Raw genomic sequence first — 26130 nt, forward strand, 5'->3', positions numbered from 1 at the left:
CCCTAGTCTAGAAGGATATGGGGCCAGTTGTGGACAGGGTGGCAGCGGGGCTGATGAGTCAGTCTGAAAGGCTTCCTAGAAGTGCCTTCGCGGGCCTGCACCCCTGTGGACGGGGTGTACAGCTGAGAGGGAGGGAGACGCTTGATCCAACAGAGTTGCTCTGCTGTTGGCCTTGCCAGGACTTCATCCTACTTACTAAGTCCCTGTGGGATTGGCCAGCTTCCTGCCCCACCCTCCACCTCGAAAGCCCACCCTGCCCAGGACCCAGGTCTGAGGGGAAATGACTCAGCCGCACCCTCTTCCTCAGCACTCCCTGTGCCCCCTCGCTCTGACAGCTGTTCTCGGCCACAAAATCAGAGTTTCTGGGGACAAGGGAACCCCCACCTCCCTTCGGAAGTGGGAGTTGCAGTTTCCTACTCCCACCTTCTGAGCAAATCCAGCACGTCTGCAGGAAGCTGGAACAACCAGAAAGGTCATGATCTATAAAGAAGTAAGGAAGAAAATAATGGGTGTGTGTGGCAGGGGGGTGGCGGTAGCCCCTGTGATGGGGAAAGCTAGCGTCTGCAGATTCTTTTGTGCTTTTGGAGAGAACAAGCAGAACACCAAATCCGTATATTATAGGATGGAAATTCCATTCACTTGAGAGGAAATTGAGATCAGATATTAGAAGAATATATTATGTTTTTTTTTTGTTTGTTTGTTTGTTTTTGCGGTACGCAGGCCTCTCACTGTTGTGGCCTCTACCGTTGCCGAGCACAGGCTCTGGACGCGCAGGCTCAGCGGCCATAGCTCACGGGCCCAGCCGCTCCGCGGCATGTGGAATCTTCCCAGACCGGGGCACGAACCTGTGTCCCCTGCATCAGCAGGCGGACTCTCAACCACTGCGCCACCAGGGAAGCCCTATATAATGGTTTTTAATTAATTTATTTATCTTTGCTGTGCTGGGTCTTCGTTTCTGTGCAAGGGCTTTCTCTAGTAGTGGCAAGCAGGGGCCACTCTTCATCGCGGTGCGCGGGCCTCTCACTATCGCGGCCTCTCTTGTTGCGGAGCACAGGCTCCAGACGCGCAGGCTCAGTAGTTGTGGCTCACGGGCCTAGTTGCTCCGTGGCATGTGGGATCCTCCCAGACCAGGGCTCGAACCTGTGTCCCCTGCATTGGCAGGCAGATTCTCAACCACTGCGCCACCAGGGAAGCCCTATATAATGGTTTTTATATGAGGGATAGAAAATCATCAGGGCTTACATTCATAATTCCCCGATGCTGGCTGTCCTGTGAGTTACGGGCTGAAGCCCTGGCTCTCCTTTGTCCCAGGCTGCTCCAGCACAGCCCCACTTGCCCCTCTTCTGCTGAGCTTATGTCTGCGCTTCCACCACAAACTCCCATCACAGAGGTCTATAACTTGGCCATGAAAACTGACTCCAGGGCTGGGACTTGGCATGTGAAATCTCAGTGTGGTCATGTCCACCCTCCGCCCCATCTGAAGGCTTAGAAGGGGATTTACTGAGCTGAAAAGGCAACTAATATGCTCTGAGTGGAGAGGAGAGGGGGAGGTGTGTGTATTGAAGTGTTTGTGTGCATACATGTGTATGTTGTGTGTGCATTGGTATGTCCATATGTGATCATTTGTGTGTGTACCCATGTGTGTGAACATGTTTGTACATGTGAGTGTGGGAGTATGTGTGTGGATGTGTGGGTGTGTGAACATGCACATGTGTGAGTACACATGCACGTGAGTGTGTAGATGTGTGCAAACACATGCGGCACATGTGTGAGAGTGCGTACTGATAGCATGTGTGTGAGCCTTTGAGTGTGTGAGCATGTATATGCACGCATGTGCTCATGCATGTTGGTGGGGTTATCAGGGTGGGAATAGGTTTTTAGTATTCCCATGGCCATTTCAGTTGAAAGGAAAAGTCATTACTAGCTTAGAGTCTCAGCTCTTTATTCGGGAAAGAGGAGGCCCCAGACCTCAGCCTGATGTCGGCCCTGATGATTTTCTATCCCTCATATAAACACCAAATAAAGAGGGAGCTGCCAGCTCATGATGGGGGCTTATACTCAGAGTATGGGGGAGCCAGGATGATAACAGCTTCCCAGGCTGAGGTCTCAGCACCAATGGGCACTGCGCTGAGCATGAGGAAAGCCCCAGCTCATCCCATCTTCCTGACTCCATCTGAGGTTCATAACAGAAGAAACAGAGGCTCAGAGCTGTCAAGCCACTTACAGCCCCACAGCAGGAAGCGGGGGAGCCTGAGCAGCCCTGGCTGGGCGCCTGCACTGCGACCAGCACGCTGTGCTGCCCTCTGGGTGTGGAAGGCACCTGAGGACCACCTGGTGCAATATGGCCATTTTACTGATGGGGAGGCTGTGCCTGAGAGGGAAAAACCTTGTCTGAGGCTCCCTGCTGAGACTGGCCCCCCCACGCCCTGCCCCCAGGGCCCTTCCCTGTTGGGCAGAAGCAGGAGGGTGAAGGTGTGCAGGAGTGGCCTGAGGTCCCTGAGAGCAGCAGGGCACTAGGTGAATAAGCTTAGGTGCAAGGTCTGGGGGGAGCTGAGCCTCAGAGACATGGGACGGCACTGGGTGCCCCTCCACCCTCTCCTTCTGCCCCCGTGGCAGCATGGCTCTCCTTGGGCACACCGCCTCGAGCTCCTGGCCGTAAGCTGGAAGGGACGGACAGGCGCCCTGTCTTCCTTAGTACTGGTGGAAAAGTGTCAGGGAAGGAACCTGATTGGTCTGGCTTAGGCCACAGGGCTTCCAGGAATGCTGTGGGGAAGAACGGCTCCCTCTTTGGAGGGCAGGTAGCTTCCAGAGCGAGGGAGGAACCAGGGACAGATAACAACCCCGCCTCCAGGCGTGCACATTCCCTGGGCTGCTCATGTGCACAGCCCTGGGCACAGCCTGGCAGGGGGAGCCTGGACCCTCCCTGGCTTTGGACTAGCATTCCAGGAAAGGCCAGATACATGAAGGGAGGAGGGGAAGACCTGTGGGAGGTCCTGGGAAGAGAGGGTCCTTGGCTGGGGGTGGGGACTGGATATTTCTTTATGGAAAGTGAAACAAGACCTGCATTTGTGAGCCATGGGACAAGGAGAAGGAGGCTCTGGGCTGGTACAGGCAGCCCTGCACTGGGCCAAAGAGCTGCCACCAGCAGTCTACAGTGGCCCCACCATGGTGCAGCCTGCCCCAGGAGGGGCAGGGAATGTGCACCAAAGACTATGGGGTTGTTTCCCAAGGCATCAGTCACTGGTGATAAGGAAGTGACTCAATGTGGCCACAGATCTGATCTTGCTGTGCTTGTATCCTGGGGGCTGGGGGCTGAGGCCCAGGGAAGGTGAGGGCTGAGCTGAGGTCACATAGCTGATGAGCACCTGAGTGGAGTTCAGAAATCAGATGTTCTAACTCTGCAGCTTGCGTCTCTCCCCTCTGTGGTGGCTTGAGCTTCCTCTAAGTCTGGCTGTCCTCAGGAGGACCCCAACCCCGGTAAGAGAACCCCTGACTGTGCTCAGCACTCCCACTGCTTCTCACAGGGCAGCACAGAGATGTCACAGTAGGATGTCACTGGCCTTTGCAGAGGCAGATGGGGCCTTGCTTCCTGTCTCCTCCTTTATTGGCTAAGATGGGCTGGGCCTTTTACAATTAATGACATCTAGGAAAAGCTGCTCCCCATATGGAGAGCTACAGAGCATTGAATATACCAAAGGTCCTGAGAAGTCCCATGAGTCAGGGTCCAGCCAGATCCTGGGCCAAGGAGGTGAGGTGACTGGCCCTGCTGCCCTGCCTCGTCGAGCAGGGTGCTCCAGGGCCGGACCTGGGTGCTCTGCCGGAGATGGCAGCTGAGACAGGGTGCCCACCCGGCCTTCTCCTGCCTGCCCCAGAAACTCAGTGTGTGCACACGCGTGTAAGAGAGAGGATAAAGGGCGATTAGAAACCGAAATGCCAGATGAAGGCTTACCAGGGTTTATCTGCCTTTTAATGTAATTGTGAGACAAGAAATTAAATGTTTACTGTTTATAGACTGAGCCCGGAGTAAAAATCCAATCAAACAAAAATGTCTCATTTCCTCTGACTCAGAGTCTCTTCCATGAGCATGGCCAGCAGCTCCAGCTCCTGGCTGCTTCCTGAAGCAGAGCCTAGACCATGCACGGTCGGCAGGCCACGTGGTTACGATTCAGCAAGTCCATGTTAAGCTCCTGCTGTCTACGAGACACTGTGCTGGTCTCAGGGGTTGGAGGAGGCTCAGGGGAGGACCAGACACCTCCCCCTCGACCATCAGTAACACTTAAGGAAACCCTGCAGGGAACGCTCACCCCCCGGGGGCTCGGGGGTCCCAGCTTTCCTTCTCCATCTCCGTGCATTGTGGTGGAGGCCCTCTCTTCAGAGACCAGAGAAATCAGGGGAGGCTGCGAGGGAAGTCCAGGGTCAGGGAGGCCAGACGAGGAGGGAGTGTGTGCCCGCCTTTGTGCCAAAGGTCATTTGCTCCTTCAGAAGTGGTTTGCTGAGAGCTCTTGGCCCCTGACATGGAGGTTCAGAGCTCTGGAAGGCCTGGTGGCTGTGGCCTGGGGTCTCACATCCCGCACAGGAGAGTTTCATCACCTGCTGACAAATTAAGTTCCTCAAGAGAAATACAAGCCAAGCGCCGGGGGACATTAGCATCTGGCCTGTGGAGGATGGTCCTGAAAGCCCTCAGAGGATTGGTTGGAGAGTTGGAAACTCCCTCTCCCTGGAGCCTTTTGGGACAATGTTGACATACCCTAAATCCAGTGGCTGGGGTCGTAAGAGAAAGGAGAAAACCATGGAAAGACAGAGGCAGAGATTGGGGCTGCACGGTCAACCCTGAGCCAGCCCTCAGTAGCTGGAGGAAGCAAGGAAGGGTCCTCCCTTAGAACCTTCAGCAGGAGTGCAGCCCTGCAGACACCTTGTTACCAGACTTCTGGCCTCCAGAACTGGGAGAGGATGCATTCCTGTTGTTTTCAGCCACCCAGCACGTGGTACCCTGTAGCTGCACCCTCAGGAAGCCAGTGTACCATGTGTCCCCTTTGGAGACTTCTGAAGCATTAAATGCTTGAAGGTCCTGATTACCTGTTCCACTGCGGCCAGAGCAGGGCTGCTTCACCTGTGTGGCCAAGACTGAGGGCTTCTGTGCAGGTGATTTATTTTGGGGCCGTGATTCCAGGGAAGAGAAGTGGCTCACTGGGAAAGGTGAAGCAGGGGTGGAGGGAAATCACTGTGTGTAACTGGGGCTCTTTTCTCCCGGGGACCCTCTGAGGTACTATGTAGGGCACGCATCAGTTGCCCACCTGAGACATCAGGAAGAATCAATTCATCTGTGAATGTGCATCCCCCACTGGCCAGGAGTTTCTGGGGGTGTTAACTACCCTACGTTTCCAAGGATGGGTATGCCCCAGAATGGCCTAGAACCTTCCTGGGCATCCCAGGGGCAGAAGCAGAGGGCCAGGAGCAGAGAGCAAGTGATGTGGAGGGCCACGGAAGCAGGTGCTGCCAGCTACCCCTGTCGGCAGCTGGTTGCTCCTGCAATAGCTAGAGCGAAAATGTGAGCTGAAAGATGGGGCAGGGAGATGTCCAGCACATCACAGTTGCCCACACTTCTTGAAACCTGGAATTCTTTCCTCTTGGTGGCACACATTGAAACCCTGAGACATGTGGGGTTGGTGGAAAGTTCCACTGGGCCCTCTGGGAAACTAGTCCCATGCATGAAATTGTAAACATGGGCTTTGTGATGCACCCATAACATCTCCATTCACTTATTCATTCACTCATCTGTTCATTAATTCAGCAAACTTTTATCAAGTGCCTTCTGTGCCTCCTCGCCGCCAGGGCTGCGGGGCAGAGGCAAGCAGTCCTTATCCTCGTCCTAGCTCTTGAGAGGCTCATAGTCGAGGGCAGGGGTCAGCAAACTTTTTGTAAAGGATGACATAGTAGATATTTGGCTTTGTGGACCAGATGGTCTTGTTGCTATTGTAACAGGAAAGCAGCCAAAGACAGTATATAAACAAATGGACCAGGCTCTGTTCCAATAAAACTGTATTTACCAAAACAAGGGATAGGCTGGATTTGGCCCACAAACCATAGTTTGCTAACCTGTGGTCAGCACCTGAGGAGATGTACAATCCAAGTTTCAGAAAGCCCAGGAGATAATACCAAACTCTGCCCAGGGAAATCATGGAAGGCTTCACTGAAGAGGTGTCATATTAGTAAGGTCTTGAAGGATGAGTGGAAGTTTGCTGGATCGAAAAGTAGGAGAAAGGCATTCCAGACAGAGGTAACCGCACCTGAGAAAGCATCGAGTGTGTGTGGGTTTCTGAAGAGTGAGACTCTCCAGAAACTGTGGAGGTCTGAAAGTCGAATGTAGCAAGAGGAAAGTTACTCACAATGAATGAACATTAAGGCAAGATTCTCTGGGAAATATTTTCAGATAAGACAAGCCATGGACAGTTTTAAAAGCAGAGTGGATGGGAGGAGAAGACAAGCCCTCCTTTCTGTGCCGGGAGTCTCTCCTGGGATGCCTCCCTGGAGCATCAGGCCTCAGATGGACATGAAGGGCTGGTTTGGAGGGTCTGCCCAGGGGTGGGGGTGGGCAGGGCCCTCAGAACTTAACTCTGCTTCACCGTGCTGTGTGACTCAGCCGCCCTGACGAGCAGCATGCCCTGCCATCTCCATGGGCCACGGCCACTCAGGGTGGTGTCAGTGACAAAGACACTTTGCTTAATCAAACTCTAGTCAGGCTCCTGACCATTCTCCTAGGCCCATCTGTGCACTTCCTTTTAGAATCTAGCTTTAGCAAGAATCCTGCTAAGTTTAACAAGAACTTCCCACCTGTGATATCTGATCACCTTGGATACCTAATCAGGTTCTTCACCCTCCCTGCTCCCAAAGGTGATGTCTGATCACTCTGGCCTGTCTCTCACTCTTATATCATTCTAGCCAGAATCTCCCCCACTCCTGATGTGTCCTCTTAGTAATTTTCCATCCACTGAACTCCACCTGCTCCTTGGTTATTCACTCCCACTTTCAGGCTGTATTCCGAGTTGAGCCCAACCTCTTCCCCCGACTGCAAAGCCCCACTGCGGGGGTCCCTATATCTACTGCAATGGTCCTGAATAAAGCCTGCCTCACCATCTTTTTTTTTTTTTTTTAAATAAATAAATTTATTTATTTATTTAGGGCTGAGTTGGGTCTTTGTTGCTGCGCACAGGCTTTCTCTAGTTGCGGCGAGCGGGGGCTACTCTTCGTTACGGTGCGCGGGCTTCTCACTGTGGTGGCTTCTCTTGTTGCAGAGCACGGGCTCTAGGTGTGCGGGCTTCGGTAGTTGAGGCTCATGGGCTCTAGAGTGCAGGCTCAGCAGTTGTTGTGCACGGGCTTAGGTGCTCCGCGGCATGTGGGATCTTCCTGGATCAGGGATCGAACCCGTGTCCCCTGCATTGGTAGGCGGATTCTTAACCGCTGCATCACCAGGGAAGCCCTCCCTTACCATATTTAACAAGTGTCATTAGTTTTGTTTTTTTCCCTTACCAACAGCCAGGGCCCTAGTGGGCCCCTGGAGCTAAAGTCATCTGGAGTGTGTACCAGCACAGAGGCCACGCAGCGGTGGTTGGTGAGAGGGTTTCCTGGGAGAGTGTCAGCAGGGTTGACTGGGAGGAGGACTCTGCTGGGACCCAACTTCCTGCCCAGCTCTGGGGTCTCCAGCTCAGGCTCCCCTTCACTGTGGGACCTGGGAGGGCGGGGCCATCCTCTCTGTGGAGCCAGCCTAGCCGCTGAGGACCAGGACCACCCCCCCCCCCAACCTAATCCCATGTTGAAGATGGTCAGCATCTCCATCACTCATCAGGGTGGACTAGCTGTGCTGGGAAAGAGGCTTTCAGACCACTGTGACCTGGCCTTCTGCTGCTGGGCTGGCACCCTGGTGTGTGAAGCACAGAGCTCCTTGCCTTTGAGTTGACAGCTTCTGAATTCTGAATCACATTTCTGGGTCTGTACTGAGACCCTCCCCTCCTCCCACTCTCTGCAGAGTAAGGTGGTTGGTGTGGAGTGTGAGGTTGGTGGAAGAGGATGGGTCAATGTCTATCGCCACATAGCAAACAGCCACCGAAACTCTGTGGCACACAACTATAAGTGCAGAGTTTTGCCCACGCATCAGTGGGTTCACCCAGTGTTCTGCTGACCCAGGCTTTGCTTGGCAGGCTCACTCAGTTGCCTGTGGTTACTTGAGGGTTGGCTAAGCAGCTTTGTTGATCTTCACCTTGATCTTCCATGTCTGGGTCCTCACCTGGGACCCTGGGGCTAATTTGGCTGTGCTCCCCATGTCTTCTCCTCCAGCAGGCTAACCGGGCTTGCCTGGAGGAGGAAGAGGAGCCAAAGAGAGTGGCAGCCTGGCCTTGATGGGCACACTGTCACTTACACTGTATGCTATTAGCCAAAGTGAGGCACAAGGCCAGGTTGGACAGGAAGACCCCAACTCTTGATGAATCGCCTGGCAAGGGACCAGGAGGCAGGCAGGGAAGATGAATCATGGCCATTTTTGCAATCAACCTATCACAGATGGACTCCCACCATGGGGCAGAAACTGAGGACTGAATTGCTTCTGGAGTGAGGGTGAGGCCGTGTGGACAGGACCTTCCATTTGAATTGTCCTCCCCCTTCCCAAGGTCTTACTGAGCCTTCCCACCAACCCTCGCCTAATGCGATCTTGCCCAGACCCCGGGAGTCTTCTGGAAAGGAGATGTTGTCCAGAAGCAGCTGCTATGTCCTCTCTCTCTCCCCAGCCTCTCCTGTGGGGTCAACCACGAGCCTTCTTGGTGTCTCAGCTTCCCATCCAGGCTCCCTCAGGTGTTATCTGGCAAGCGAGCCCCACCACACCTGCCAGCTGGGGATGCCATTTATCAGGTCCTCACTCTGTGCCGGGCGTGAATGCACGCTCTGTATACATCATGGGGTTCAGTTCTTACTGCAATCCTGGGAGCCCTCCCCATTATCCTCTTGTTCAGAGGAGGACCCGGGTCACAGAGGTTAAGTAATGTGCCCAAGTTCCCCCAGCTGTAAATGGCAGAGCCAGAAATCAAAACCAGGTTGGACTGACCATTGAACATGGCACAATTTCTCAACCCCATCCTACAGACTGGAAGACCAAGACTCTCCCAGTCAAGTGACGAACTCCCTCTTCTCCAGCCCGGCAGTGGTCTGGCAGATGAATGCTAAAGTTGTTAAACTTTTTCCTTCAAGTTTCCATCTGTTCACACAGCGACAGAATTTATGCATGTTCAGGCGCCATCTGTGACTGCAACCCCATTTCCAAATCCAAAAGCATTTTTTCCTTTTTGTACTTAACATGCACGATGGTGTGGTGGTCCTGAATAAATAAATCATCTTGGATTGCCAAAGTTCCAGGAGCCTCCATGGGAATTTTTCTCTGAGGAGGGAGGAAGGAGGAAAGGTTTTTGCAAAACTGGAATTTTGTTTTCCTGATGTGGGCTATCTCTTCTGGCTGACGTTTCGGTGGGCTCCCACCTGTTGGCTGCATTTCACGCCATCTCTTTGTTGTCTTGGTTAATAGCAGATGATGCACGAGCATGTGTGTGTGTGTGTCAGTGAGCACCTGTGTGCCCGACTTCTGCACCTTTGAAAGCTCTTCTCATCGCCCCTACCTGGAGGGACACCGTGGCCACAGTCACATAGCTTGAGGTTTGGGGAGGGATGACCTGGCTTGAAGGATGGAAGAAGTGGTGGTTCCGTGGGCTCCCAGGCTTCCCGGGTCCCCAGAGCTCTGAGAGGCCAAGGCTGGGGCCTTCTCCTCTAACTCAGGGGCCTCCCAAATCAGTTGTGTCCTAGAGTCCAAGAACTAAATTTAGAAGCCCTTTCTCCCCCCAGTCCTTTCCTGGACTGCCTAATAATTTTCTGACTATACCACAGCCAGGCTGATCTCCTTGATTCTTTTAGCTCTTTTTGTGTCATGTCCTGTTCCACCAGCATGGCTTTCAAGGCTGGTTCCTCCAGTCCATGAGTCTGACGGCACCTCTGCCTGCTTCAGCCTCTCCAGTGCGCCCCATCTCTCAACCCTGCCCACCCTCGTGCAGGAGGCCGCCTGCCCACTCTCTCCTGCCCTGAGAGCCGGTCCCGGGTCACCTTGGGATGGCTTCCCCACACCCATCTCCTCTTGGGCCCCACAGCCTGGGCGGCCTACACTTACTGGGTGTGTGAGGGTCCTGGGGACAGAGTCCCATGTGCACACAGCTTGGCGAGCTCACGCCCCCTGGCGGGTGAGGGGGTTACACAAGGGGAGGTGCCATGGTATCCAGACCCTGGGTGGTTAGTGGGGTCACTAGATCCCTTCCTCAGACAGTGTGGGAAGATCAAAGGCCACAGTCCACACAGAGAGCTCAGCCCAGGGTCCAGCACGTGGTGAGCCCATGGCGCATGTTTGTTCTTTGTGCTCTTTTCTGGGTTGGAGACAGATGGGAGAAGACAGGACACAAAGAAAACTGGACAGGCTTTTCAGCATTTTGACCTTCTCAAGGTGTCATCCCCAGAGAGCACTGAGATTGAAGGGGGGTAGAGGACACTTTGACGTCCCCAAGTGGTTCCTGGTGTTGGCAAGCCCCCAAACCTAGCTGTTGAAGATCAGGGCTTTTCTACGATAATAATTACTTACGTTGTAAGTCTTCCTGAAAACTTATTTTTAAATTATTAAATGTTATAAATATCATTAACTGTCTTAGAAATACAGAAAGTTGTGTTACTTCTCCCCCAAGTCCTCTTTCTTAACACAGGTGCTCTGACATTGGGATGCTCCTTCCCACCTTCTCAAAGCTGCTGTGGCTTTTTACATGGTGCATGCACTGCTTTACAAGCCGGGGCCCTCGGGGACCAGCTGGCACTCACGCCATTTTCACTCTGCTGGATCCCATACTAAGTGATCCGCGTGGCCCAGTTCTTCCTGTGCTCACAGCAGCTCTTCTGGATGACAGATCTGAGGCTTCAGGGGTCAGGTGACTTGCCGAAGGGCACACAGAGATCCTGGGCCAGGCAGTCAGCCCCAGGGGTCCCTCTGCTCCTCATGACAGCCTGCAGGTGGGCAGTGCAGGGGGATGGCACACATCCCTATAGCCCATTTTACACTAAGAAACTTGGATTTAGAAAGGTGAGGGGGGGGCCTTCCCTGGTGGCGCAATGGTTGAGAGTCTGCCTGCCGATGCAGGGGACACGGGTTCGTGCCCCGGTCCAGGAGGATCCCACATGCCGCGGAGTGGCTGGGCCCATGAGTCATGGCTGCTGAGCCTGTGAGTCTGGAGCCTGTGCTCTGCAACGGGAGAGGCCCGTGTACCGAACAAAAAAAAAGAAAGGTGAGGGGACTTGCCCAATATGCAACTGGTTACAAAATCTGTGGATTGTATCTCAGAAATGTCTTCCAAATCTCCCCTTCCATCCAACATACTCTTGGCAGAACTTTTCCAAAACACATCTGAATCTGCCCCCTTCCCTGACCTTTCTCTGGGCTTTGGCATGGCATTCAGGGCTTGTCACATAAATAGCAGCAGAGCACAGGGTTTAAGGGCACTGAGTTTGAAATCAGAGAGACCTGGGTTTGAAGGTTCCTAGTTCTGTGACTGTGGACAGGGCTGTTCCTTCTGTCTGGAATATTCTCTCCCATCCTGCCCCTGGAGGCAAACTCCTACTCATCCTTCAGGACCCAGATGTCAGGGAAGCCTTCCAGATTTCCCCAGGCATTCCATCCTGTATGCTCCACAAGCCCTGTGCATGGACTGCACTTCTCTTCCCTGAATGTTCCCATGGTCACAGGCTGTATCTGGGTTTTCTGGGGTCCCCACAGGGTCAGTAGCATTGAACATTGGCCAGATGGACTGATCATCATCTTGTAGCAGGAGGAACTGCCTGACTCCTGCCCACTTAACACAGCGATGTTCACCTGCAAGGTCCAGGGCCCCTTCCATTGGCACAGACACACCCGCCCCCGGCCGGGTGGCTCTCTTGCAGCAGTGGGCCCATGAGCATCTGGAAGTGATAACCGGCCACTGGCCAGGCCCTGTAGGGGGGAACAGCTCAGGGAGGAAGGTCAAGACACATATTTTCTCTTAATTAGAAATGAACGAGCCGGGGCTCCCCAGCTGGTCAGTGCCGTTGGAGCCACGTCCTGTCAGCTGAAGGTTCAGCCTGTGGCTGTGTGTGGCAGGGCTTCTGGGAGAGAGGGGGCCTGCCTGCTGAGTGCCCATCCAGCTTCTAGTGCCCGTGGAAGGCCCATCTGCCAGGGCCACAGCTGGGCCATTTGGCGGGGCCTCTGCAGCCTGAGAAAGAGCAGGGCTGGGCCTCAGGGTGGGGCAGGCTTCGTGCTTCTCCCTCTGGTCATTGCCTCGTGCCTGGTGCTGGTCCCTGTCAGGATCCCCCTCCTCGCTTTCACACAGACAGATCTTCATAATGTAGGCTCAGGTATCTCAATGAGGCCTCCCCTCAGGCTGATGGTTCTCAGAGGGTCACCTTTTAGCCCCATGCCCGCCCTGCTGAACCATGGCCATGAGCACAGCTCTCAGGAACTCCCACCAGCAGGGGCAGAATGACCTTCATTCAGCTCAAGACCAGGGATGTGCCCGGCACGTGTCCGCAGGAAGCTGCCCCTTTCAATGAGCATGTCCAAGTCCCCTAGATCTAATGGCATAGAGAGAGCAGAGTACAGCAGGTGACGTCCTGCCCTGCCCTCTTGGCTGAGCAATCTTGGATGTGCTGCCTTCCTTCTCTGAGCCTCCTCAGGTCTCATTCGCAAAGTGAGGGCAAGAAGAATAACACTTATCTGGGCTATTGTGAGCAAAATAATAACATAATGCAAAACGTGGAAAGCCTTACCAGCTTACTGCACTGTACTGGCTGTGAGCCGTCAACCGGCACATGTGGCACGGGGCACTGAGGACGCACTGCCACTGCACTGAGTGAGGCTTGAAGGGAGCAAACTGCAGCGTTCCTGCTGCCGGGATTTGATATTGCAGTGGGGGAGGGGACCCGCACTGAACAAATAATCCCAGATGCATTTAATCAAGTCAGGCTGTGTCCAAGTGAGGCGGTGCTGTTTGGGCTTTTTTTTTTTTTTTTTTTTTTGCAGTACACAGGCCTCTCACTGTTGTGGCCTCTCCCGTTGTGGAGCACAGGCTCCGGACGCGCAGGCTCAGCGGCCATGGCTCACGGGCCCAGCCGCTCCGCGGTATGTGGGATCTTCCCGGACCGGGGCACGAACCCGTGTCCCCTGCATCAGCAGGCGGACTCTCAATCACTGCACCACCAGGGAAGCCCTGTTTGGGCATTTGAAACCCACCGCAGGGAAACAGTGCTGCTGGGAAGTGGGCAGAGGGAGTGGGCTCTCTCATGACATCACAGTGGCGGGTCCTCCTGCTTTCAAACAGGTTTTCAACATCTCCCTGGTGGATGCCATCTGGATCCCTTAGGGACTAGTGGGTGTGTGATAATGAGTTCCAGCATCACTGGGTGGTGAGGTGGGGGTCTGGTTTGCACACCATTGTCTGATGGGGATACAGGAGAGGCCGCCTCTGGCTGGGAACCCATGCCTGCTGTTCAGTCTGCCATCTCCTCTTGCCCCCTGGGATGTGAAGCCTTGTAGCCACAGAATCTGGAGACATCAGAACGCTAGGATGTTGGGCCTAAAGGACCCCAGGAGAATTGGGTCCAGCCTTCTCAGGTTATTGAGAAGAAAGAGGCAAATGCCAAGGGATCCGGGTCTCAGGTCTCGAGAACTTGGGTAGGTGTTTTCCCCTCACTAGGCCTCAGTTTCCCCCTGAGTACAATGAGGGTGTTGGGCTAGACAGTTGTTAGAGTCTTTTCATCTGTGATATGCTTATGTGCATAAAAAACACTATTAAGGGGCCTCCCTGGTGGCGCAAGTGGTTGAGAGTCCGCCTGCCGATGCAGGGGATACGGGTTCGTGCCCCGGTCTGGGAGGATCCCATATGCCGCGGAGCGGCTGGGCCCGTGAGCCGTGGCCGCTGAGCCTGCGCGTCCGGAGCCTGTGCTCCGCAACGGGGGAGGCCACAACAGTGAGAGGCCCGCATACCGCAAAAAAAAAAAAAAACACTATTAAGGAAAAGAAAGAAACACAATAAAGCCTTGTCAGTCATCATTTTCAAAGTTTTCTGTGTATTTTTTCATCAGAAGACAAAATGTGATTAGACCATAAGTTAGGCTAATTGTTCCCAAAACAGAATTTAAACATTTGAATATGTTTGCAAGAGGAAAGCAAAGTGAGGGAAGCTGTGGGAGTCAGGGCTGATTCCTCCCCAGGGTGGGCCGCCTGGGGGCCTCCGGAGGGGGGCCGTGGGTACTGTCTTGGGGAGCAGGAGGCCCAGCGTGGGGAGTGTATGCTTTCCCTGTGGCCTAGTTGTATGAAAGGTGGAGGTGTGTGGGTCCCGTGGTTCCAATGTTCATTCATTCTCACTTGCTCATTCATTTACTCTAGAGATGTGAGTGGAGTGCTCAGCCCTGCTGGTCAGGAGGATGTCTGCGGTTCCTGCCCTGCAGAGCCCAGGGGCTGGCTGGAGAGACAGGGAGACACCAGGGGATTGCAGCCCTGTGTGATGGGGACGTGCGAGGGTCAGGAAGGATGACACTGGAGCACAGGCTTGAGGGGTGAGGAGGGCCCAGGCCTTGAGGAGCAGGACCGGCCTTTCCAGAAGAGAAGTGACCTGTGTGAAGGCCAGGGAAGGGGCAACCTGACCCATAGTGGCTGTAAGCAGACTCAGGCCATTGTATCAGGAGCTAGGAGCTCTGAGGAGAGTTGCAAGCTGGGGCTGGAGAGGCTGGTGTGTGGGATCTAGTGAGTGTGGCCTGGGTGAGAAGTGCGGGGTAGGGAGGGGATGGAGTCATGTCTGTGTGTAGGGCTGTGTGTCCTCCCCTGAGGAGCTGTCAGGTCAGTTGAGGGTATGTACCTCACTGCTGGCCTCAGGGAGGGCCACCAGCTGGCCATCTTAGGCAAGGTCCACCCCAATTCCTCCTGTTTCATAATTAGAGGCCAGACTGTTGAAGAGGCTGGCAGGTGCTCCTGTGAATGACCTGGCCCCTGAAGACAGAGACTTGGGTACCACAGAGAGCCCTAAGCCCAACCCTCTGAGTACAAATGCGGAAACTGAGGCTTAGGGAGATGGGAGGCATGGAGAATAGTTGTCATTACCTGGTGAGGTGGCAACAGATGTGGGGTTAGAACCCATGCACGTGGTCTCCCGGCTCACTGTGCCCCCTCTGCTCAGAGCACTGGACAGTGAACAGCATCCTCCGGTGTGATGTGGCGGCTGCATGTGGCTTTGATGGAGGGTGCTGAGAAAGGGGAGGGTCTCCCTCTCTGGTTCTGGGTAAAGGAGATGGACACGGGCCTAAGCTGCAGGGAACTTCCCAGACAAGGAAGGTCCTGACGTTTGCAGAGGAGGCAGAGACAAGGGACCTGCTAGGCGCCTTGGGGGGTGGGGTGGGTGGGTGTCTGCAAGCCCAGGAGAAAGGACTATGGATGGACTCTGTGACTGTAAGACCTCAGGAACAAGTGACCAAACAGCTGAGCTAGGGGAGCTCAGAGACGGGAAATGCCCGGGAAGGGGCAGGGCCATGTGCCAGGCTGGGCTGTCTCTCTCCCACCCTCTGTGAATGCTGTCCCAACAGGCTGCAGCGGCTGAGGTGAAGGAGGGCTAACAGATGCTCTCAGATATGGTTTTGTTCAAAGAATGAGCTTAATTAGGTGTTTATGCCTGTGGTTGTGAGTCCAAAGTTTTCTCTCTTTTTGGCAGGAATGTTATTGAAGATCATCTGCAGAGGAATATCCAGATAGCTGGAAAGTGATAAAGCAGATGGTCCCGTTGTTAAATCTGACCTTTCCCTCTCATCTCGTGGCTAAGCATGGCAAGATTGGACCCTGGAGGGGCTCACATGGGTGCCTCACCGTGCAGAGCGCTGGGTCCCTCGCAGCCAGCCTGAACCCATGGCTGGGAGACTTGGGACCTCTCAGAAGGTCAGCTGGAAGGGCCTGTGCCATTGTGGGATGGGGCATCTGGGACCCAAGGTCACGCAGCAGAGAGCTGCTCAGTGACCTCTGCTCCACATGAAGCAGCATCCCCGCCCACCCCCTCCATAGGCAGGAGCCCCACCCAGGCCTATGGCCCCACCTACTTTGCAGAACCAGGAGAAGGAGTGTCCGGCTTGCTATCCTCAGACAGGTAAGGCTTGCAGCTGAGCATCGTGGTACTGAGCTCTGGGGAGGGCAGGAGCCATGGCTTGGGATCTGGATGATTCCCATGGGTCCTGGGTCTGACCCATACCCCACTGCCTTCTCTGCCTGCCCCGGTCTCTCTTCTCTGTCTCTCTCCTCTGCCCTCATCACTGCCTGGGGCATGGGGTGGAGGGGCAGCCCGAGTGCTCCCCGGCCCGAGCTTTCCCTCACAGGGCAACTCAAGTCCTTCAGGGGCCGCAGGGGCCTGCCACTGCCTGGTGCCCCACGGGGCCTGTGGTGTAAATGGGGATGTTTAGCTGCCCACCTGCTCCTGGGGACTGTGGGACTGGACAGGAAGGCGATGTTGCCATTTACCCACTGGCCCTGAATGAGGCTGCTGGCCTCCTGCAGGTGACAGGGGGCTGAGGCCCAGAGTGGGCAAGCCGGCAAACTGGGAGAGCTGGATTGGATGGCTGGGGGTCTGGGAACCATGCAGAGAGGGCACCACACTGGAGTGCATGCTCTTTTCCTGGAATCAGCCATGGGATGGCAGGGAGTACGGGCTGTGGCTACCCAATCTTTCACTGCAAATCAGTTCTCCCTTGGCTGTCACTGTACTTCCACATGGTCTGCTGGAGGGGCCAGTGTGTGGACGGGAGGAGCAGGGGAGAAGGGCTTGATGGGCTCTGGGGGCCACTCAATTGGTCCTTCCTGACGCCCAATGCTGACGGCCCCATGAAGGGGGCTGGTGTCCAGCCGGGGTAGAGCAGGGCGAGCAGCATGGCGGTTTAGGGATGCTGGCATGCAGTTAGGGGTCCACTCTGTGTCCTGGCTCTGTGCTCACCCACGGCCCGGACCTGACCAAGCTGCTTAACAGCCCCAGCCTCCCTTTGACCTATGACCTGGCAGTGATGGTAATCATATCATAAGTGAAATCCTTCCCTAGCACATGGGAATCCTCACTATCCGGCCACTGTTTCTGTTATTCATATTCCCACGGAGAAGGGGTCCTACTGGGAACTGACAGAGCTGTGATGGGTCAACAGCACTTCTCATCTGAAGGCTGATGACCGGCTTTGGTCCATCCCCACCGCTAGCAGAAGGAGAGGAAGAAGGCTATCTCACAGCTTGGTGGGCATAGGTTAGATGCGTAAGAGACTTCCTAAAGAGGTGGGACTGCGTACCCTCTGGAACCCTCTGAAGGCAGGAGTGAGCATAGTGGAAGGACGGGTGAGTGGACCAAAGTGCCGCCGCAACTCTAGGCGCCCCAGCTCCAGGTCATCCCTGATAAGGTGGGAGACAGGCTTGTACTCCGAGCTGGGCAGCTCCTGGAGTCTCCTCTTGCTCAGGGGGTTAGGAGGACACTGGAGCCAGACAGGCTCCTATTTAGCCCAGGCTGTGTCCCCTGACCTGGGCTCCTGGGTGGAGGTGAGGCCTTCAGAGGTCTTTCTCAGCCAAGGGAGGAGGAGGAAGGCAGAGCTGACAAGCTGGCTGGCCTAGAGAAAAGTATCTTCAGAAATCCGGAGCTGAGTCACCCTGTGAGAACAGACTTCAGCCATCAGTATCTGTATTCAGGCCACACAGCCCTCAGACTCTCCATTTTAGCATTTTGATTTGATTTATTTTATCTTGCAGAATGGGAGGGATAATGGAAGGACAGTCTGTTAACACTGGGCGTGGCAGTGGGCTGGGAAGCCTCCTCCTCTGAGTTCCTTACTTTGCACACTCAGTGATGTGCCTGGAAGGCTCTCAGGATGAGCACAGCGAGGGGCAGGGCTGGCCCGGGCCCAGCGAGCCTGGCAGAGCGCAGGCGGCACACCAAGCTCGCGGCTCCACTCCACCGCCTCCCACTCTGGGCTGTCCTGGAGCCCGAGGGGCGTGGGGAATCTGGAACCCAGAGAGGCTGGGAGACCTGTGCAAGGCCAAGGAGAGATTCCAGCTCCAAGAAACGTGAAGCTGCTCCCTTCCTCTCCTCCAGCGCTCCGTGAGTGAGGAACGTGAATCACCCGGGAGACCGGGAAAGAGCAGTACCTTGCCTCCTGTCTCCGTCTCCAGATGTGAGAAACGCCTTTCTCCTCCCCCTGCTCTCCGTCATCTCCAGAGACGGAGTTCGCTGGGAGGAACAAGCCCGTGGGCTCCGTGCGTGGTGCGGTGTCGCTGGCCTTGCTCCTGCTGGTGACAGGAGTGCAGCCAGCAGGCAGGGATCTCTGCTGGCCCCTGTGTCAGAGGCTGGGCCGAGCTCCGAGGGCAGCTTGTGCAGGTAATGCTGCTGCTATGACAGGGCTGTGGGGCCTCTTATGCTCACCCACAGGGGCCAACCCTAGGGCCTCTTCCAATCATCTCTGATAGCCCTCAGAGGCGGCAGCTCGTTCGTCATCACGCTGTCACCTCCTCCCTGTCTGCTTCCCTACTCCCGCGTCAGTGCTTCCGGGATCACCTTCTACATAACCTGCTTGTGGCCAAATCCTTAATCCCAGCGTCTGGGGAGACTCACTGAGTGCTGGGGATGGATGCCCCTGCTCCCCGGGGCAGACAAATGAGCACCCTTCTCCCGGCAGCGTGGCTCTCCAGGCCCTGGGAGGCCTTCTCTGGCTGGGCACCCGCTGAGGGTCCAGCACAAACCACAGGAGTCTTTCGGCCATTCCCAGCAACCACAGCATTTGGCTTCAACCAGCCCCTCTGTTCTGTTCACAGTTTTTGAGGGTTCTAGAAATCTGGTGTCTTTTGGGGAGAATGGAAGCACCTTGTTTCTAAAATATGTCCTTCCCAAGGAATCATCCATTACAGTAGGTCTTGTATTGCCTGGACCAGAGAAAATTCCAAGGGGTAAGTCATATCACTCTTGGCAGACAACATGCCAGGCATTTCATTGTGTGAACTGACGGGTTCTGATATAATTTAAGAAACAGTACCTCAGGCCTGGAGATCAACAGATGAGGAAAAGCAATTCTTAAAACAAAACAGTAATTGCCGCTGCATTTTCAATTAGATTGTATGAGCAGATGTCAATACCTCTGCCTGTGGGACCAGGAGTTTTGTGTCTCGGTGTCTTCCAGCAAGAGCCCTTCCATGGGATACACACCCTGGCCTTCACACTCCTTTCCAATGGGCTTGGAAAACAGACACAAGCCCTGGGGAACCGGAGAAGGGGAAACCTTATAGTTTCCTAAATACAGGCAGAATCAGTCGTCCTCAAAGAAAAGCAGGAGCCGCACAGGCTGGTCTATGTACCCCTCAGTGGTTCCCTCCATCTGTTCCTCCACCCCTCCTCCCCCCATCCTCTTTCCTTCCTTCTCTTTTCCCTCCCTTTCCTTTTTCCTTCCCACCTTCCTTCTTTCCTTTCTCTTAAAGAACAAGGAAAAAAAAGGACCACTGCAGCATGTCTCGAGAGGGTCTGAACTCTGGCGTTGCATGCTGGGGTTCTCTGCCTGGGCATTGGGATCAGAGTCCTGTGAGCTCTTTGGCACTTTATTTCACCAACAACTTGCCTGACTGTGCATGGATCCCTGTGCTGTGGCAGTCCCAACATTCAGGGAGCTCATACCTCTAGTAGTTCCTGGATGCAAACCTTGAGAAGCCATCTTGGAGAAGGAGCCGAGTATGGCAGGCACCGCCCCCGGGCCCTGCAACAGAGGTTTTGTCAAAGTCCACAGGCCTCTGGAGCTTGCCGCTGCTTCTCCTCCACCCAAACAGCCCTCCCTTCTCCCTGGACAGTACTTGGAAACCTCATGGATGGAGGTTTTAGAGTACACCTCTTTTGTTTGTGGCTTTATTTCCAGAGCCTGGCACAACGTCTGGCCTGTAGCAAATATTGTCAATGAGGAAACCGGGCCAGTGGACCCTTCCTAGGTTTCTCTGGATGATGCCTGCACACTGTTACTGTAGGACGTTCACCTCCCTCTTTTCTAAGAGAGTCATTTTTCCCTGGGAAAAAAGTGCAGCCTCCAACAAACAGCCCTAGTGTCTGCATGGGACCCTATTGGGGTCTGCAGCCAGGTGTAGATCTCCTGAGCTGGGCAGCGAAAGGGCTGCATAGTTAAATATCATAAATGGACTCAGATGTGTCCAACTTCATCAGCACTGGAGTCTTCTGAACTTGAGAAACTGCTGGGGCTTGGCAGGAGTTGGCAGTCCCAGGGGCAAGGCTCCTGTCTGGAAGGGGCTGCCAGGGGCCTCCCCTAGCCCGGCCCTCGCTGGTGCTCCCAGCCTGGCCCCCTGGGCTACACGCCCTCCCCTGGACACTCTGCAGATGGAGAGGGCACCAGACAGGCGCTGATGGAGGCTGGTGCCCGCACATGTGCTTCATCCTCCAACACCCCTGGCGCCCTGCAGGGCTGGTTATTAGCTTCCTCATTGCTGGTGGGGTTTCTGCTCACAGGGGAAGGGTGGCTGAGGCAGGCTCTGAACTGAGGCCTAGCTGACTGCCAAGCCCACAGCCTTTCAGGGCTGCCCATGGCCCCCAGACGGGGATGGGTAGGGAGAATGGCTGTGGCCACTGCAGATGTGCTGGGTCTGGAGCCCACCAGCCTGCAGTTTTGCAGGAAGCACGAGGCTGGCCAGGCCACTCCAGAGTGTACAGACAGGGTGCCCTGCTGTCCTGAGGGAGAGCCTGCCCCCAGGCTATAGTGCAGGGCCAGCTTCAGGCAGCTGGGGACTGGAATGAGGGGAACTCCCTTCTCCTCTTGGGTGGGGAGATGTGCTTAAACTCATATTTAAACTCATGAATGATCTCCCTTATGATGCTTCCAAATCCACCATTTGAGATTCAGTCCTTGGGGTTAATTGCGTTCTTGTTCAGGTTTCTCTTAAAATGCACATCTCCCAGGGTGTCTGTGGAGCGCAGTGATGTCTTACCTGTCCCTCCACAGTGTGCATCTCCCGAGCCGTATGCTTCATCTCAGCACTTGCGTGCCCAGGGCCTGGCTGCTCCAGGATGTTTGAATGTGATTGGCACATCTAGGGCAGGTGAGGCTCTGGGTTCATGGGGCTTGAGGAGGGAAGAGGGAGCTGATAGCAAGCTCCCTGCCTTCACAAAGCTCCCTGGGGCTGAAACAGCCCAGCTTTCAGCCCAGGCCCCTCTGGAGGGGACAAATAGTGTACTGAAAAGACAAATGCTTCTGAATACAGTGTATTCTTCAACTTTCCAGTGGTCATTTCCATCCCTTTTTCATTCCTAGGAAACCTTCTGGCCCAGAGGAATGCCGGGTCTCCCCCAGGCAGGACACAGTCTAGTGCTGACAGGTGGGTGAGCAGCTGGGGCAGTGAGCTTAGGGTAATGTGCTGATGTGCTGATAGGAGTGGAGGGACGGCTTTACAGGAAGCTGTGTGAAATTTGCGATTGCTGTTTCAGAGGTCAAACCTTGGGGTGCAGGAAGACAGGGATCAGATGGTGAAAGGGGCACATTCTATGGCCTCACTTCCCCATCTGCCAGCCAATGGGCCACCCCAGACCTGCTCCTCTGACCCTCCCCCAGTCCCTGGGGAGGAAAGAGGAGGAAGTCCAGGCTCAGGGACTGAGTCCCCCTGGCTGTCCTGGCCCGTCCCTGCCCTGCAGAGACTCCCTGGGCTTCTCAGCAGAGAGGAGGCCTCCCCTCCCCCAGGTGTGGGCAAAGGGCTCCTTCTCTCCCTCATCTGCTTCAGGTGGATACATGTTGGTGCCCACCATGTGCAAGCTCTGGAGCATGGCTCTCCATTGGTACTCACCTGTTTCTTGCATCTAAGTGGCTGGAGATAAGTGAGTTTTTCTGTGAGATCTTGCAGAATTCCAAGAGAGAGGCAGGGAAAAAGGCCAAGGAGACAGAATCCTGTGGACTGAAAGGAGCACCTGCCCGCCAGCTGTTTCTCAGCCTCTGTCGCCTGGTCCAGGAGCTGTGCTAGCCTTCAGGTAGATTCATGGGAGCACCCGAGGCTTCAGCTGCAGGGACCAAGGAGGCTTGGGTGCGTTCAGGGAGCACCCTGCCCAGGTCTGAGGCCGGGGCACCGTGGCGGGGAGGGAGACAGGAGACGTGCCAGTCAGCTTGGGCAAGTTCCATGGCCGCCCCTCCAGGGAGGGCATCTCTGAGGGCCTGAAGCTTTTATCCTGGGGTTCAGGATTACTCCAGTGTGTGTGCCTCTGTTTTTGTGTGAGTGGTGTGTACTTACACCTGTGTGTGGTTTTGTGTGTATCCCTGTGCATGCCCATGTCTGTGTGTGCTCATGCTTGTGTGTCCATGTGTCTGTGTTCACACCTCTGTGTGAACTCATGGTTTCTGCCTGAGGCCATGTGTGTGCTCACAAAAGCCTGTACAGCCACTCTGGCCTCCCCCCAGGAAGTTGTCTTTCTCCTTTTACCCTTGCTAATTTATCTTTTCCCCACTAACCAGCTCTAGCCCTAACCTATATGGGAGTGTGTGTCCTGTGGGGGCTCTTCTGTCCCCATGGGAGGCCTGACATCGCCAGCTGGGGCAGGTCCTGTTGATTGTGGGAAGCGTCTGAAAGGTGGGAGTGGATGGGAGTGGAGGTGAGATTCTGCTTCCTGGGTTTCCAGACCCAGGTCAGCCTCCTGCCTCTCCCCATGCATAGCCCTTCTGACCCTTTGTTTTCTCATCTGTGGAATGGGTATTCTGATGACTACATAATTGATTCCAAATGACAAATGTCAAGCCCCAGCACCATGTCAAGCCCATAGCAGATTCTCTGGAAATCTCTGTTTTGGTCTCTTCCGTGACAGCACACTGAATGTCTCGAGTTTTTTCTGTTAGGAGTACTGGGGAGGAATAAATCCTGAGGGCATTTTCTAGTTGCATCTGGAGTCAGAGACAAAAACAGGAACAGATCCAGGTTCTGAGGAATTCAGTCCACGTGGAACACAGCACATGGCTCATTATTTTATTACTGTAACTAATAGTACCTAACAATAGCAATTAGTAATACTAACAACTACAGCTACGGCTAGCGTTTGCCGAGTGCTTGAACTGTGTTAGTCACTGAGCTATGTGCGTCACCGTGATCCACTGTTTCCTATCATCTTTGCAACAACCGCATTTTATAAATGAGCAAATGGGGAATTCCCTGGTGGTCCAGTGGTTAGGACTCAGTGCTTTCTCTGCCAGGACCCGGGGAACTAAGATCCTGCAAGCCGCATGGTGCAGCAAAAAAAAAAAAAAAAAAGAGCAAACTGAGCTCTCTCTGTGTTTATCATTGATTATACCATTTAGATAAAATCAAGAGCGAGTGTGATGTGGTGAGAAAGCACAGGACTGGTAGTCAGAAATTTGGGGGGTTATGCTTAATTGTGTCACCAACGCATCCCAGGGATGCAGGCAAGTTGTTTTCTCGGATTCTCACTGAGCCCTGTTTTGTTTCTTAATGGAGGTGTTTGCTACGTCACCACGGTGCCTCTGCACAAGCTCCTTCTCAACCCAGGTGCTGTGATCTCCCAGCCCTCTGGGCAGATCCAGACCCCAGGGAGGGGCCCCACTCATCTGTCACCTGCTTGCCACACGGGTGGACTCCTGAACCTGGGAAGCCCACCTTTTCCCTCCTAGTCACCGATTAGTGACGTTACCTGTGACAGCTCTCCGTGCACTAATGCCTTCACCACTGAGCCCAGCAGTGCCCCTAGAGTTCAGGAACTGCCGGCGCCTTGATTATGAACACTTTTCAGAGGGTGTGTGATGCTGCCATTGGAAATCACACTAGGTTGAAACTTGACAGTGAGGCTGTCATCTCATCTACATTTGGAAATAGAGATTTGAATAACATTTCTGGTTTGTTCCAGGCCTTTCCTGGGGATTTTGATGGGATCAGAGGCCAAGCTACGGGTGGGAACCAGGGTGCCCTGTGGGTAGAGGGGAACCTGTTGTGGCCTGCTTATTTTTCTGTGCACATAGGCCACCCAGGCCGCCCTGGGCACCTGCGCTTGCACAGCTGGAGCCGTTTGCTGAAGCAGGCCTCTGCCTGCTCTGAGCAGGGTAGGTGAGCACATGGTGTCTCCCCCAGGGAGGGCACTTATTTTTGACCTGAGAAGCCATTTAGAAGGCCACATGCTTTGTATTTAGACCACAAATGCCATGTCTGTGCTCCATTCTACTTTGATTTTTGTGGTTTTGGTCTCTCACTGGGTCACTTTCTCTAACTTTCCTTCAGGAGCTCGTTTTTCTCCCCTGCTTGTCTGTTCCTGTCTTCTTGTCTGTCTGTCCACCTGGAGGCCTACCTGTCTGTGTCCATCTGACCACTTTCTCTCTCCCACTGTCCTGAATCTTCCCCCACATCTCCCTTATTTCCTGTCTTCTCCTTCTGCCTCATGCTTTTCCTTTTTTTTAAATTAATTTTTATTGGAGTATAGTTGCTTTACAATGTTGTGTTATTTTCTACTGTACAGGAAAGTGAATCAGCTATACATATACATATAGCCCCTCTTTTTTGGGTTTCCTTCCCATTTAGGTCACCGCAGTGCATTGAGTAGAGTTTCCTGTGCTACACAGTATGTTCTCATTAGTTATCTATTTTATACATCGTATCAATAGTGTATATATGTCAATCCCCATCTCCCAATTCCTCTCATCCCCTTCTTCCCCCTTGGTATCTATGCATTTGTTCTCTATGTCTGTGTCTCTATTTCTGCTTTGCAAATAAGATCATCTATAACATATTTTTAGATTCCACATATATGCATTAATAAACAATATTCATTTTTCTCTTTCTGACTTACTTCACTCTGTATGACACTCTCTAGGTCCATCCACATCTCTACAAATGACCCAATTTTTTTCTTTTTTGTGGCTGAGTAATATTCCATTGTATATATGTACCACATCTTCTTTATCCATTCGTCTATTGATGGACTTTTAGGTTGTTTCCATGTCCTGGCTATTGTAAATAGTGCTGCTATGAACACTGGGGTGGATGTGTCTGCTATGAACATTGGGGTGTATGTGTCTTTTTGAATTATGGTTTTCTCTGGGTATATAGTAGTGGAATTGCTGGGTCATATGGTAACTCTATTTTTAGTTTTTTAAGGAACCTCCATACTGTTCTCCATAGTGGCTGTATCAATTTACATTCCCACCAACAGTGCATGAGGGCTCCCTTTTCTCCACACCCTCTCCAGCATTTATTGTTTGTAGATTTTTTGATGATGGCCATTCTGACCTGTGTGAGGTTTGTCATATATGGCCTTTATTATGTTGAGGTAGGTTCCCTCTAAGCCCACTTTCTGGAGAGTTTTTATCATAAATGGGTGTTGAATTTTGTCGAAAGCTTTTTCTGCATCTACTGGGGTGATCATATGGTTTTCTTCTTCAATTTGTTAATATGGTGTATCATATTGATTGATTTGCATATATGGAAGAATCCTTGCATCCCTGGGATGAATCCCACTTGATCATGCATGATTCTTTTTTTTTTCTTAACATCTTTATTGGAGTATAATTGCTTTACAATTGTATGTTAGTTTCTGCTTTATAACAAAGTGAATCAGCTATACATATACATATATCCCCATATCTCCTCCCTCTTGTGTCTCCCTTCCACTATGCATGATTCTTTTAATGTGTTGTTTGATTCAGTTTGCTAGTATTTTGTTGAGGAGTTTTGCTACATCAGTGATATTGGCCTGTAATTTTCTTTTTTGTGTGATATCTTTGGTTTTGGTATCAGGGTGATGGTGGCCTCGTAGAATGAGTTTGGGAGTGTTCCTCCCTCTGCAATTTCTTGGAAAAGTTTGAGAAGGATAGGTGTTAGGTCTTCTCTAAATGTTTGATAGAATTCACTTGTGAAGCCATCTGGTCCTGGATTTTTGTTTGCTGGAAGATTTTTAAGCACAGTTTCAATTTCATTACTTGTGATTGGTCTGTTCATGTTTTCTATTTCTTCCCGGTTCAGTCTTGGAAGGTTGCACTTTTCTAAGAATTTGTCCATTTCTTACAGGTTGT

Source organism: Mesoplodon densirostris, chromosome 19 (assembly GCF_025265405.1).
Source record: "Mesoplodon densirostris isolate mMesDen1 chromosome 19, mMesDen1 primary haplotype, whole genome shotgun sequence".
Taxonomy (NCBI): domain Eukaryota; kingdom Metazoa; phylum Chordata; class Mammalia; order Artiodactyla; family Ziphiidae; genus Mesoplodon; species Mesoplodon densirostris.